We start from the raw sequence: 13,852 nt of genomic DNA, 5'->3' as shown, positions 1-13,852 counted from the left end.
CGGCAGGTGACGCCTGCCCTGCCCCACGACGCACCCGTGGGTGTTCCCTTCGAGGAAGAGGAAGTTGGTCAGGTTAGGAAATCCCAGGAGCCATTCCACCATGAGAAAGACTTTCACTTCTGCTCCCTCTTCCCGGCTCCCTTGGCCAAGAGCCGCACTCCTTCCTTAATCCTTCCTGCTGTTTCTCTTGGCGCTGGGGTGCCTGTGGTCCTTTGGATGATTATGGAACTAGGTACTGCCCCTTCTCATGGGATCTTCTCTGTTGGTAATGGCCTTGGACCGGCAACCTGCAAAGGGAGGTGGACCCTGAGCCAGCAGGACGTGAAATGTGGGCAAATGTGGGCAAATCTCCCTTCTGGTCGAAGTATTAAGAACCTTACTTGCAGGGGCCTGCTCTTTTCTCTTTTCTTGGCCACAAGACTGTTATACCTACCACTTTGTGTTGGACAGGATAACGGTCCCCCAAAGATGTGTGTCCCAATCCCCGAACCTCCGAAAGGCTACCTTCCATAGCAAAAGAGACTTCGCAGATGTGATTAAATGTAAGGCTCTTGAGATGGGGACATCGGCGTGGACTGTCCAGGTGGGCTTGGTGTCATCACAAGGAGAACCAGAGTCAGAGGCAAGAGAGATGAGAGCCGAGGAAGGAGTGATGGGATTGATGACTGGCTGGAAACGGCAAGGAAATGGATTCTCACCTGGAGCCTTCAAAGGAACAGCCTGCTGACACCCCGATGATGTTAGCCCCCTTTCAAGCTTCCGACCTTCAAAACCATCAGGTAGTCAATATGTGTGGTGGGGATTTGTTACAGCAGCATAAGAAACTGATACAGACTCCCAGGAATGAAAAGACTACAGACGTAGCCGGGGCTAGCAGGCCCACAGTGAACTGCTAGGGAAACAGTGTTGCTGTAAGTCACGAAGATGAAGGACTCATGCCTCACTGCAGCATACCTCAGCCGAGACTGACTGGCATGGGGAGTTAATGATTTCGGGAGGGCAGTCAGAGCAGCATTGCTTCACTTAGGATGCCTTGGGCTGAACCTAGGAACCCTAATCTCAATGCTTTAAACAATAAGGAGAGGGGCGCCTGGGTGGCACAGCGGTTAAGCATCTGCCTTCGGCTCAGGGCGTGATCCCGGCGTTCTGGGATTGAGCCCCACATCAGGCTCCTCCGCCATGAGCCTGCTTCTTCCTCTCCCACTCCCTGCTTGTGTTCCCTCTCTCGCTGGCTGTCTCTATCTCTGTCAAATAAATAAATAAAATCTTAAAAAAAAAAAAGCATTTAAAAAAAAATAAACAATAAGGAGAAACACACCATAACTACAAGAAATAATATGGATTAATCCTGTGGGCATAATGTTAAGCAAGAGAAGCCAGATATTAAAAAGTGTGTTCTATATCATTACAGCTGTATGGAATTCCAAAACAGGTAAAACCAATGAACAGTGTTAGGAGTTAAGATATCGGTTGCCCTGGGAAGGGGGTACAATTTAGCCCCAGCAGTTCTGATTGCCATTTTCTTCCCAGCAACTAGACCGGTACCCGTTACAGTTGCTGAGCTATATAATGAATGACTCACATACACATATAACATTTTGTGTGACCCAAGATGGAGACATTACTTAAGGGAGGGCACAATATTTGGAGAAAAAAAAATATTTGTATTTTGTTAAACTACTTGGAATGAAAATGAGACCTTAAACCTATGTCCAGCCTATGAACAGGGCAGGCTAGATCATCCTGCATGAGAAAAGAATGCAGAGAAAAATGGGGGTAGGGGGAGAGAGAAAGTGGGAGGGGCTTCTGTGAGATGATAATACCGTCCTCACTTGCATATGCAAATTGTGGAATGCTTGATGGGGGCAGGGAACTCTGGTGGAAAGTTGTGAAGGAATTTTTGTATTATTATTATTGGTCTGAATTGATTAGGATTTAAAATGATTGACCCAAAACAGGAGACAGGGAATTAGAATGTTTTCCCATCAGGACTCATAAAAGTGAGCGGCTCCCATAGGTAGCAGGGGGTCCATGAGTGTTTCTGTGCGAGCCAACGTGAAGAAGGCGTTTGGGGGAGTTCCTGCTGACTTTCTGGGCACAGCAGTGCAACGTGGAGATCCCCCAGGTGTCTCTCTCCCCCACCCTGTACCCCACCACCTCACTAGTGGTGTGCCCCTGGAAGAGTCACCTTACCTTCACTCCACACCTCTGAAGGCTCAGCAAAGGAATGAAGAAATAGGACGCAGGACAAGTCCTTACATAACTTATGTAAAATGGGAATCTCAGAGGTGAGGTATTGGGCTCTGACCCTCAAATGTGACCTACTTCTATTTTCCTACTTTCACTAACTACTGTGGCCTCCACGAGTCTGCCCGTCCAACTGCATTGCTACTCAAGGCAGGGACGGGACAGACACACTCAAAGGGGAGGGGAGGGGTTGTGAGAGCCAGTAATGATTTCTGGACTCAGAATACACAAAGAATATTACTTTGAAGGATATTTAAGGAGTGGGATTGGGATTAGTGATCATTCCTGGGTACCATTGCAAAATCAGGAGCCCAGTGCTTCTCAAACTTTAATTGTACATGAATCCCCTGGGGATCTTATTAAAATAAGGATTCTGGGGGCGCCTGGGTGGCACAGCGGTTAAGCATCTGCCTTCGGCTCAGGGCGTGATCCCAGCATTATGGGATCGAGCCCCACATCAGGCTCCTCCGCTATGAGCCTGCTTCTTCCTCTCCCACTCCCCCTGCTTGTGTTCCCTCTCTCGCTGGCTGTCTCTATCTCTGTCGAATAAATAAATAAAATCTTAAAAAAGAAATAATAAGGATTCTGATTTAGTGGGTCTGAGACTTGCATTTCTTTCTTTCTTTCTTTCTTTTCTTTCTTTCTTTCCTTCTTTCTTTTTTTCTTCTTTCTTTTCTCTTTTTCTTTTTTAAGATTTTATTTATTTGAGAGAGAGAGGGAGAGCAGGAGAAGGGAGGAGAGGCAGAGGCAGAGGGAGAAGCAGGCTCCTGGTGGAGCAGGGAGCCCCAAGTAGCAGGGCTGGATCCCAGGACCCTGGGATCATGATCTGAGCTGAAGGCAGATGCTTAACTGACTGAGCCACCCAGGCGCCCATCTATTTTTTTTTCTTTATAGAGCTAGAGACAGAGAGCATGAGTGTGCATGGTGGTGGGTGGGAGGGGCAGAAGGAGAAGGAGGGAGGGAATCTCAGGCAGACTCCAAGCTACTCGGGGCAGAGCCAGATGTGGGGCTCAGTCTCACAACCCTGAGATCATGACCTGAGCCAAAATCAAGATCAGATGCTTAACTGACCGAGCTACCCAGGCACCCCTAGATTCTGCGTTTCTAACAAGATCTTAGTTGATGTCAGCACTGCTGGACCCAGTCCACATTGGCAAGGAGCCAGACTTCTGTCAAGATTAAACTTACTCTGTAAAAATGTCTGCAGAAGGACTTGGTATAGAACAAATGTGAGGAAATAAATAAAAAGAATTTATGTAAATGAGAAAAAAATATGGGTTCACTTTGGATTCTGCAAAACCATGGAGTTGAGAGTTTTAGATGCCAAAGGTGCCCCAGATACTTTGTGGGTGACGTTGGTTAAAAAATCATTAAGCACCCAACGGTGTGGGGCTGTTCAAGGTGCCAGAGACAAGCCATGAAAGATGAGCAAATTCTCTGCCTTTATGGGACTTTCTAATGAATAGAGACAACAGACAAATAAATACATAAGCATTTGTATTTCAGATCGTGAAAAATGCTGTGAAGGGAAAAGATACAGGGAGGAGAGTTCAGGAAGCCTTGCTCGGGACACGGTGTATGAGGTGAGTCTCGAAGGATGGGCACATTCAGCCATGGAGGGGAAGCACACCTTTTCAGGCCTAGGGACTGGACTGTTGCAGGAGGAAGGTGGGAACAGGCTGAGCCATCAGATGGGTCTGGTATGTGGAAGGAGGGCAGGCAAATATCAGACGAGGTAAGTGAGATAATACAAAGACAGGTCAGAAATACCTTGAATGAAGCTTGGACTTTATTCCGGAGGCAATGGGGAGCTATGGAGTATTCTTTTTTTTAATTGAGGTAAAATACATACTACATAACATTGGCCATTTGCACTGTTTTAAAATGTACAATTCAGACATTAAATACGTTGGCAGTCTTGTGCAGCCATCACCACTGTCTGTTTCTAGAACATTTTTCATCCCAAAAGGAAACCCCAGACCTATTAAGCAAGTCGCTTCTCCTGTCCCCCTCCCCCAGACCCCGGTAACCACCCATCTACTTTCCCTCTCTATGAATTCTTCTCTTCTGGATATTTCATATATATGAAATCATGTAATATGTGACCTTCTCCTACATCGAGCTCTTTGCACTTAGTATAATGTTTCAAAGTTCATCGATGTGGTAACACAAATCGGTACTCGTTCCTTTCTCTGGCTGAATAATGTTCCATTGTGGGGCATGGGGTGGTTTTGAGCAGGGGAGGGATGGAGTGGGATCCATGTTAGGGAAAATCCTTCAGGGCCATTGTGGAGGATGAACGAAGGAGGCAGTTTGGAGTCTGAGGCTCCTGTCTGGCTCCATCCATAGAGCACGTGACTCTTGATCTCAGGGTCATGAGTTCGAGCCCCATATTAGTGTAGAGCCTACTTAAAAAAAAAAAAAAGGAGGAGGAGGCTGGAGCCCTGGTTCAGGGGCCTGAATGGGGGCAGTGGATACGTTTGAGGGATGTGGGGGTAAGCAGCAACATTCTAAGGCAGGGGGAGAGGGAAAGATGCTGCTAATTTGGACCCTTTATGGGTTAGAGCAGAGCTTCTCTGAATGACTCACCATCTGACACCTTCCTCCCCACCGCTGTCGCAGGAGGAAAAAGATTTCTAAGAATGCAGAGGGGAAGGCCGAGGAAAGCTGAATTGGTAACTGTTCCGTACATCCCCTTCAAAAAGGCCCTGCTTTCTCAAGGGAAGGAAGAAGATGGGCAATTTCTGGGCACTTGGGTAGCCCAGCACTATTTCTACACAGGGCTGAATTCATCCCAGGCCCCGACTTCAAGGGCCTCAGAGTTTAAAGACAAGGCAAGACAACTGTTTTATGACAGGCAATTCAGGAAACACTGAACATGCTTCCTGAGACTTCTTTCTCACCGAGAAAATGTGGTTTTTCTGATTACAAAAATGCTAGGTCTTTACTGTAAAACATTCCAGTGTGTTAGTAAGTGGAAAGAAACATAAAGATGTTGAGAAATTTTTACTATTGTAATGACTGGCACAGGATTTATGTTAAGGAGAATCTTTTTTTTTTTTTTTTAAGATTTCATTTATTTTTAGAGAAAGAGAGAGCACAAGCAGGGGGAGCATCAGGCAGAGGGAGAAGCAGGCTCCCCGCCGAGCAGGGAGCCCCACTCAGGGCTCAATCCCAGGAGTCTGGGATCATGACCTGAGCTGAAGGCAGACGCCCAACTGACTGAGCCCCCAGGTGCCCAAAGGAGAAGCTTGATGAGCAGCTTGGACTAGAAAGATAAGCACTAAGAGTTAGAAGGAGTGGGGCGCCTGGCTGGCTCAGCTGGAAGAGCGTGTGACTCTTGATCTTGGGGTCATGAGTTTGAGCCCCATGTTGGGTGTGGAGCTTACTTAAAAAAAAAAACACACATGTCCACACAAAAACTTACATGTGAATGTTCATAGCAACATTATTCATAGCAGCCAAAACATGGAAACAATTCAAATGTCCCTCAATGGATGAACAGATGAAGAAACTGCGGGATATCCCCGCAATGGAATATTATTCAACCCTAAGAATGAACAAAGTTGTGATGCATGCTACAACACGGATGAACCTTGAAACACATGCTGAGTGGAAGAAGTCAGGCACAAAAGGCCATGTGTGGTGTGATTCCACCTACAGGAACATCCAGAACAGACAGATCTTTGGAGACAGAAAATAGATTCCTGTTTGTGGGGGGAGGGGAGGAAGGAGGAGTGACCGCTAATGGATTTGGGGTCTCTCTCTGGGAATGGAAATGTTCTGGAATTAGACACTGGTGACGGTGCCACAACTCTGCAAATATACCACCCCCACCCCAAAAATCCACACTGAACTGTATACCTTAACAGGGTGAATGTATGGCATGTGACTTGTAACTCAGTAAGAAAACTGTGTGAGAAAAAGTAAAGTCCAGGGACGGTCCTTGCTAGGGGCACAGCTGACCTAGGTAAACAACCTAGCCGCGGGGAAGCTCTTTGCTCTGCTTTCTTCTGCATTTGTGTCCTCACCTGAAGACCCCACATCCCAGGTCAGCGCACTGAGCAGCACCCCCCGGGTAAGGTCCCCCTGCTGAGTCCCGGAAGGGGAGTGCCCCTTCCCCACAGCTCTCATTGGCCAGATTTAGTCACATGGCCACCTCTGTGCTTCTGATTGGTCAGCCAAAGCCTGGCACCAAAGTCTGTGCTCCGCTGAAAGTAAGGGGGAGGTGGGTCCACGGGGTGGAGGGGGGTGGTGCAGGGGGTGGAGGAGAGAAGGGGGGGACACTTCTGTAACCAGGAGAGTGGGACCCAGATGCTGAGCAGGTGTCCATACGATGGGGAGAAGGGGAATGAAAGACAGGAGGGGCTAGAACAAGTCGAGGTACCCACGAGAGCCCTTGAGAACACTTTATTTTTTATTTGATTGATTGATTATGTTCAGTTAGCCAGCATATAGTACATCATTAGTTTCTGACGTAGCGTTCGACAATTCATTAGTTGCATACAACACCCAGTGCTCATCACCACACGTGCCTTCCTTAATGCCCGTCACCTGGTGACCCCATCCCCCACCCCCTCTTATAAACACCTTTAACAGTGATGGGTGTTCTGCAAACTGTCATTTTTTTATTTTATTTTTTTTAAAGATTTTATTTATTTATTTGACAGAGATAGAGACAGCCAGCGAGAGAGGGAACACAAGCAGGGGGAGTGGGAGAGGAAGAAGCAGGCTCACAGCAGAGGAGCCTGATGTGGGGCTCGATCCCATAACGCCGGGATCACACCCTGAGCCGAAGGCAGACGCTTAACCGCTGTGCCACCCAGGCGCCCCTGTCATTTTTTTAAATTAATTTTTAAAATATCTCTGTCATTTCAGTGTTATAAATCTCTCCTCTGTCCCTCCACGAAATCTTCAGTAAAGTCTGCCATTCTCTGGAATGTCTTGTGTGAGTGGATTTCCCTTGAGTCTCGTTTTTGGGGACTCAGAATGCATGGGCGAAATAATATCCCCAGTAGGCAAAGGAAGCCCTAGAACATTATAATCCTTCCACCGTTTGTAGACACTTTGCTAGAGAGCCATGTAATTGGCAGAGGTTCAAGAGAAGTTTCTTAGATCATCAGGGTCAAGGAAGCTAACATTAAGGTTAAGAATATCACCCACTGTCCAGATAGGGCTGCTTCTAAATGTGACAAAAATAACGTATTTCATGATTGTTTGATTGGGTGCAACATGAATTTTGATGATTTCTACAACTTAGTTTTGGTATTTACCTGTCGATTCCACTGTGATTTAAGTAAGTAGGTTTTCTTTTTCCCATAGGACAAAGCTGAAGTCCAGCTGCTCAGCGGCTCACCAGCACTCTCAGGGACCCCGGCTCTCTCCATTGTGTATTCCGCTCCATCCCTGGCATCTGCCTTCATCATCATGCTTGACGCCTCATCCTAAGATGTCCGCCACAGCTTCCAGCATCCCAGCCATGATCAGGGCAGATGTCAACGGGGAAAGGGTGCTATCATTTTATCAGGAAGAGCAAATGCCTGCTCAGAAACCAGCCCACTTTGACTTGCATTTCATTGGCCAGAACCCGGCACCTGGCACCTGGTGTAAGTTCAACAGGTAAAAGAATGCTTGCTATGCCCTGCCACCTGGTCCATTTGCTCCTACCATGTTTCCAGACTAAGACTGACCCAGTCCCCAGTTCCTGAATCTAGCGTCAAGGTGGTCGTGATGACAGACTCTAAAATTCTTGTCACGAAAGTTCAAGCCTGCGGTGGTGTGATGCAGTGGAAAGACCACGGTCCTGGAGTCAGACAGACCCAGTGTGAATTTTGGCTCTAACCTGTGCTAGCCCTGGGACCTGGGGCAAACCACTCCCTTCTGCAAGTTTCAGTTTCCTCCCTGAAAAAATGAGCATAATAACATCACCTCCTTCATAGTATCAGTGTGAAGATCTAATGAATTACATGACAGGTCGTCTGTAGAAGTCAGGTGTTCGTTTTTGCTGTGACTGACTCGTAGGGGAGCCAGCAGGCAGCGGGCGAGGCTGGCCACGGGCTTAGGTGTGACGCAGACTCACCGTCTCCAGCCTGAGAGCAGAGTGGCGTCTGCCCACATTCACCACCCTGTTCCCAGCACCCTGCACACAGGAGATGCTCTCAGTGCTTGAATAAAAGAGTTCTATAAATAGATGAATGCAGAAATGAGTGGATGAATGAATGAATGTGTGCGGGGCACAGAGCACATGACTATATCATCGTGCGGAATCTGCACTACGGCCCTTAAGTGGGGACTATTGTTGACCCCTTGTATGTGTGAGAAAATAAATCCATAGAAAAGACTTGATCAGTGTCACATGACCAATAGAGTAAAAGGCAGATCCAAGTCTAAACCCGTTCAAAGCTGGTGTTCTCTTCCTCCTCTTGGTTCTCAGCTAGAGCTGAACATCATGACACCCAGGGAAAAGTTTTTTTTTAATTTGAGAGAGAGAGAGAGAGAGAGAGAGCAGGGGGGAGGGGGAGAGAGAGAGAGAGAATCTCATCCGAGCTCAGTGGGGAGCCCGAGGCGGGGTTCAATCCCAGGATCCTGAGATAATGACCTTAACTGAAATCAAGAGCCCCCCAGGTGCCCCCAGGGAAATTTTTAAAAATTATATATACTATATATGTGTATATATATGTGTGTGTGTATACACATATATAAAGTTTTCAAATATACATATACAGTGTAAATATTTTGTATTTATATATGAAATTATAATGATATATAAATTATAATTTATAAATATAGGAACATAATATGTATATTACATGGGCCCCTTCTTAGCCCTCCTGAGTCAGCATCTTTGTTGGGGGGTCTGGGGGGTGGGATGTGAGGCCATCAGATACATGTTTTCAAAAAACTCCCCAAGTATTTCTGCTAAGAAGCACATTCTTATGTTAATACTGTAAAGGCACAGAGAAATCTTATTTTTTCTAGCAACAGAATTCCCTTGTCCCCGTTCTCGAAGAGACCTGTTTCTGTCGAGGGAACATTCTGAAAAGTCACTTAGGCGCAAGACCTGCACACATGTTGAGGTGTGAGGCGTGCGTGTTCGCAGACAGCACTAAACCACCCAGGGTGAAAAGGAGTTTTAGAAGCCAGGCTGGGGGGGCGCCTGGGTGGCACAGCGGTTAAGCGTCTGCCTTCAGCTCAGGGCGTGATCCCGGCGTTGTGGGATCGAGCCCCACACCAGGCTCCTCTGCTGTGGGCCTGCTTCTTCCTCTCCCACTCCCCCTGCTTGTGTTCCCTCTCTTGCTGGCTGTCTATCTCTGTCGAATAAATAAATTAAAAAAAAATAAAAAATTTAAAAAACTAAAAAAAAAAAAAAAAAAAAAGAAGCAGCCAGGCTGGGAAAGCCAGAGGGAAAGAAACAGGTGTCAGGTGCCTGGAGGGAACTGTCGGTAGGTTTATGGGGTGACTCACGGGGACTTTGATTGCTTTGCTCTATGGTGAACGTTGAAAGCTCTCTCTGCCTCCACTCCCATCAGCAGCAGGGTCCACGTTACGCCCCAACGTAAGCTGGATTTGCTTTTACAAGAGATGGGACAAAACACCAATCCATAAGTGGCGCTGGGTGAGACCAGAGGCTGCCCTGTGAGAGGCCACGGTGGAGGTTAACCTTCACCGTTGCTGTCACATAGAGAGGACATCGAGTGTTGCCCCTTGGGGCACTCACCACGGCTGTCATCACCACCAGCATCACCAGCTCAGAGGCAGCTGGCCATAGGTGGAAATCATCCTCAGCCTACAGATGGGGAAACCAAGGCCCGGGGGGAGCCCCAAACAGTGTGCCTGTTTGGACATGACTCCCAAACTCCCATTTGTCTGGCTCCAAGGTCCAGCTTTTATGCCCCTTATCCGCTGGAAGGACACTTACTGACCTACCAGGCGACTCCTCCAATTTGGGCTCCACTGGGGCCCGAAGAAGTGAAGTCACCTGCAGACCACCGTTTAGCACCCCAAGCTGCCGAGTTCACCAGTCCCTGCTCCCACTGCCCAGGCCTCTCCGGCCGGCGGTCACAGACACACCTTCGCTGGGCCTGCGCACAAGGGTTGTGAAACTTCCTGCGTAGCTGTGTCCTCACCGCCTCTGACCGCAGACCCTGGAGGAAGTGCCCAGCCCGGCAAGTCCCTTCCCCACAGGGCTCGGGGGCAGTGTTCCGGAGCCCAGCCCTCCAGGATCCCACTGTTTCTTCCCTGACCATCCAGGCAGAGCAGGCCACTTGCTGTTTATCTTAAAACTCAGTAGTGGGAGGCACTCAAAGACAGTCTCTCCTGTCCCTAATACCTCCAACCAGGTCATGCCTCTCCGTTACAAGCTCTCTCCCCGAATGCAGCAGGAGGACACTTGGCAGAAGTTAGCATGGTGTGGAATTCTCTACTGTCCTCACCCAGTTAGTCTATGACCAGCAGGAGCCCACGCATCGGCCAGCTAAGTCAGGTTTGCTCCAGGTGAACTGGAGGGAGGTCTGAGCTGGGATCACGCTCCGGGAGGGGAGGATGGATCCCTCCCAGCAGCTCTAGGATTCCCAAACAGCTGTGGTCTTGGGAACAGCCTCTCCATTCTGTCCCTTTATCCGGACTCCCCCCTCCCGGCTCTGCTCTGGGAATCCACTTTTGGAGCCGGATGAATAGGGAAAAGCTTGCCAAGCTGATGTCACGCAGAATCCCAGAATCCACGCAGTGAGCTAGGACAGGCCTGTCTTTCTCCCACAAGAGAAGTGAGTGCTGGTTCAAGGCCAGCAGGTGGCTCTGTTCCAGGCTCATCGCAGACCAGGCTGCTGGATGCCTCCACACCCCGGCCTAAGGCAGCCAGGCGGCTCTCCCCAGACCCCATGCAGCAGGAGGATGGAAGGAAAAAAATGGAGAGCAAGCAATTTTCTTAGGAAACCACAGTCCATACATACATTACACAGATCATCCCCCTTCTACCCCAATCCTCCAAAACCGTCACATGACCAAGGCAGCTGCAAGGCAGGGTGGCAAATGTCTCTAAGAGGCCATCAGGCGCCCAGATAAAATCAAAAGTGTTCTTTTGCTAAAGTAGGACCTGGAGAGGCAGGGTGACCAACAGCCTCCAGCATTATGCCAGAAGGTTATGGTTTCCGGAGCAAAAAAGCCTTTTTTCCCCCCATCTTCCATTCTCCTGGAATGCACAATTGTAACCACAGACAGCTCTTAAACTAGCGATTTTTTTCCTCCCTGTTTAAGTGGGGGAAAAATTGCCTTCGTTGGAGAAAAAAAAAAAAAAAAAAAAGCAAGTAGCAAGCAGTCATCTGCAAAGCTTATGCCCTGAAGTTCTTAGAGGAAAACCTTCTTCCCCCCATCGGCAAATCCCTGCACCAGCTTGTTGCCAAGGCAGCAGACGGAGGGGCTCACGGGGCGGGGGGACGACCGTGTGGTATTGGAGAAAGCAGCCCCGCTGTGGAGGTCTGCGTGGGGTTCGCGGACGTGGTGGGGCAGCTCCTGTAGCCCGGGGAGGCCACCGGGATGCGGGAGGAGAAAGCCCACGAGGAGCCCCGATGAGGGCAGGTGCAGGCCGGTGCTGCGGATGCCGCCGTAGGACAGCTGGCTGAGGACACGTGGAAGGGCTCCAGCAGGGGAGCCCAGCTGCGGGAGTGGCATCTGGTGGGTGGGTTTGCAGCTGGGGACACAGCCCCCTGCACTTGAGTCCCGCTCTCTGGCTTGGCCCCGCGTCTTCACCCGTTAGATATTCGTCGTATCTTACATTCACCACATGCAAGCTCATGATGGACTTTGTTCATTACAGACTATTTCCACGTCTGCCTCGGCGAGGGCGCTGGGCGGAGGCGCTGGGGTGGCATCTGGGAAGGCAGCTCCTTCTGCTCATGGGTCGTGTCCCCGTGTTTTAATAAAACCACTTTTTTCGCACCAAAAATAATAATAGTAATAAAATAAATAAGAAATCCAGGATATGTGTTCACACACACACATGTGCATATATATGAGATTTAAGAAAACACTCAGGGGGCGCCTGGGTGGCACAGCGGTTAAGCATCTGCCTTCGGCTCAGGGCGTGATCCCGGCGTTATGGGATCGAGCCCCACATCAGGCTCCTCCGCTATGAGCCTGCTTCTTCCTCTCCCACTCCCCCTGCTTGTGTTCCCTCTCTCGCTGGCTGTCTCTATCTCTGTCGAATAAATAAATAATAATTAAAAAAAAACACTCAGCACTGATGACATCTTACTGGTTCCTTCACTAATTAAATAATATCTTTGACACGTTTCCTTTTTAAATTCATATGGACACTATGATTTCACATTTCAGAAAAGATCATGCTCTAAGCCTTAAAAGTATGAATTAGCCTTGGGGTGCCTGGGTGGCTCAGTTGGTTAAATGTCTGCCTTCCACTCAGGTCATGATCCTGGGGTCCTGGGACTAAGCCCCCTCAGCAAGGGGTCTGTTTCTCCCTCTCCCTTTGCCCCTCCCCCAGTCTCCTGCACGTGAGCGCTCTCTCTGTCTCTCAAATAAATACATAAAATCTCTTCTAAAATTTGGAATTAGGCTTGTTTAAAACGAACAGATAACCCGCATCACACGGGGATGTGATGAGAAGCCTTGGAAGGACGGTGTGTTTGTTGCTGGGGTGCTCGGAGGACAGGATTGCTGATACGGCCCTTCCTAGCTGGGTGAGGACATGCAGGTAAGCGTGTGTTTGTGGCCCAGTGTCGGGGAAGCTGTGAACGGGGGTCTGTGATACTGTGATTTATAATAAGAGAGGGCCAACACTCGAAATCCCTCAAAGTGGTTTAGCAACAAAAAAAAAAGGTCCGTATCAGTGGAGCCCAACAGACAGGAAAAAAACTAGTTGATTCTATAAATGCATAGTCCAGGCCTTTTCAACAGCATCAAGCCGCCTTATCCAACGCGTAGCGTGCTCTAGATTCGGGCCTCCAACAAAAAGTGCCCTGGTTTTATTGCCCAGCGGAGATATGATCTCCGCAGGATTAACTCTTCCATCCAGCTCGTTTTAGGAGCAATTCTGGCCAAAGTTAGTGTGAAAACTTGCTCGGACCAGTGCTGGCCCCACACACCTGCACACACTCGAGAGTTGATGGGCGCAACGCAGGGCAGGTGGGCGTCAGCCTCCACAGCTGAGCGCAGTGAGGGGCGAGTCACATAGTTACTGGTCGCTGAAAATCAAACAACGTTATACATATTTTTAAGTTTATTTATTTAAGTCATCTCTACACCCAACATGGGGCTGCAGCTCACCACCGTGAGAAGAGAGGTATGCTCTTCCTACTGAGCCGGCCAGGCACCCCATGCAGGATGTTATCTTCAGTGGAATTGCCCAGCAGTCAATCAGGGCAAAAAAAATCATAAAATAAAATAAATAAAGATAAAAATAAAAATAAAAATATATAAAATATTTTTTTAAATTTTAAATTAAAAAATAAATTTAAAAAAATAAGATAAAAAATTTAAAAAATAATAAAATAAAATCGAAAACAAAAGCCTCTGAGCTCCGGAGGATAGTGGCCACCAAATTCGGGATTATGTCCCTAGAGGCCAAGGAGGTGCCCCCCCCCCCCCCCCCCCC

General features: G+C 48.4%; 1 long non-coding RNA gene across 1 annotated transcript; it reads left to right on the top strand.

Moving 5' to 3' along the window:
* Positions 1-104: 104 nt before the first annotated feature.
* On the top strand, positions 105-8,393 carry LOC105241459. Its single transcript, XR_004619251.1, has 3 exons — positions 105-779; positions 3,754-3,830; positions 7,570-8,393. It is a non-coding gene; the product is annotated as an uncharacterized LOC105241459 (long non-coding RNA).
* Positions 8,394-13,852: the final 5,459 nt, after the last annotated feature.

The sequence above is a fragment of the Ailuropoda melanoleuca genome, chromosome 12, assembly GCF_002007445.2.
Source record: "Ailuropoda melanoleuca isolate Jingjing chromosome 12, ASM200744v2, whole genome shotgun sequence".
NCBI classification, from domain to species: domain Eukaryota; kingdom Metazoa; phylum Chordata; class Mammalia; order Carnivora; family Ursidae; genus Ailuropoda; species Ailuropoda melanoleuca.
Note: the sequence above shows the minus strand (reverse complement) of the source record. Positions and strands in the feature narration are given on the sequence as shown.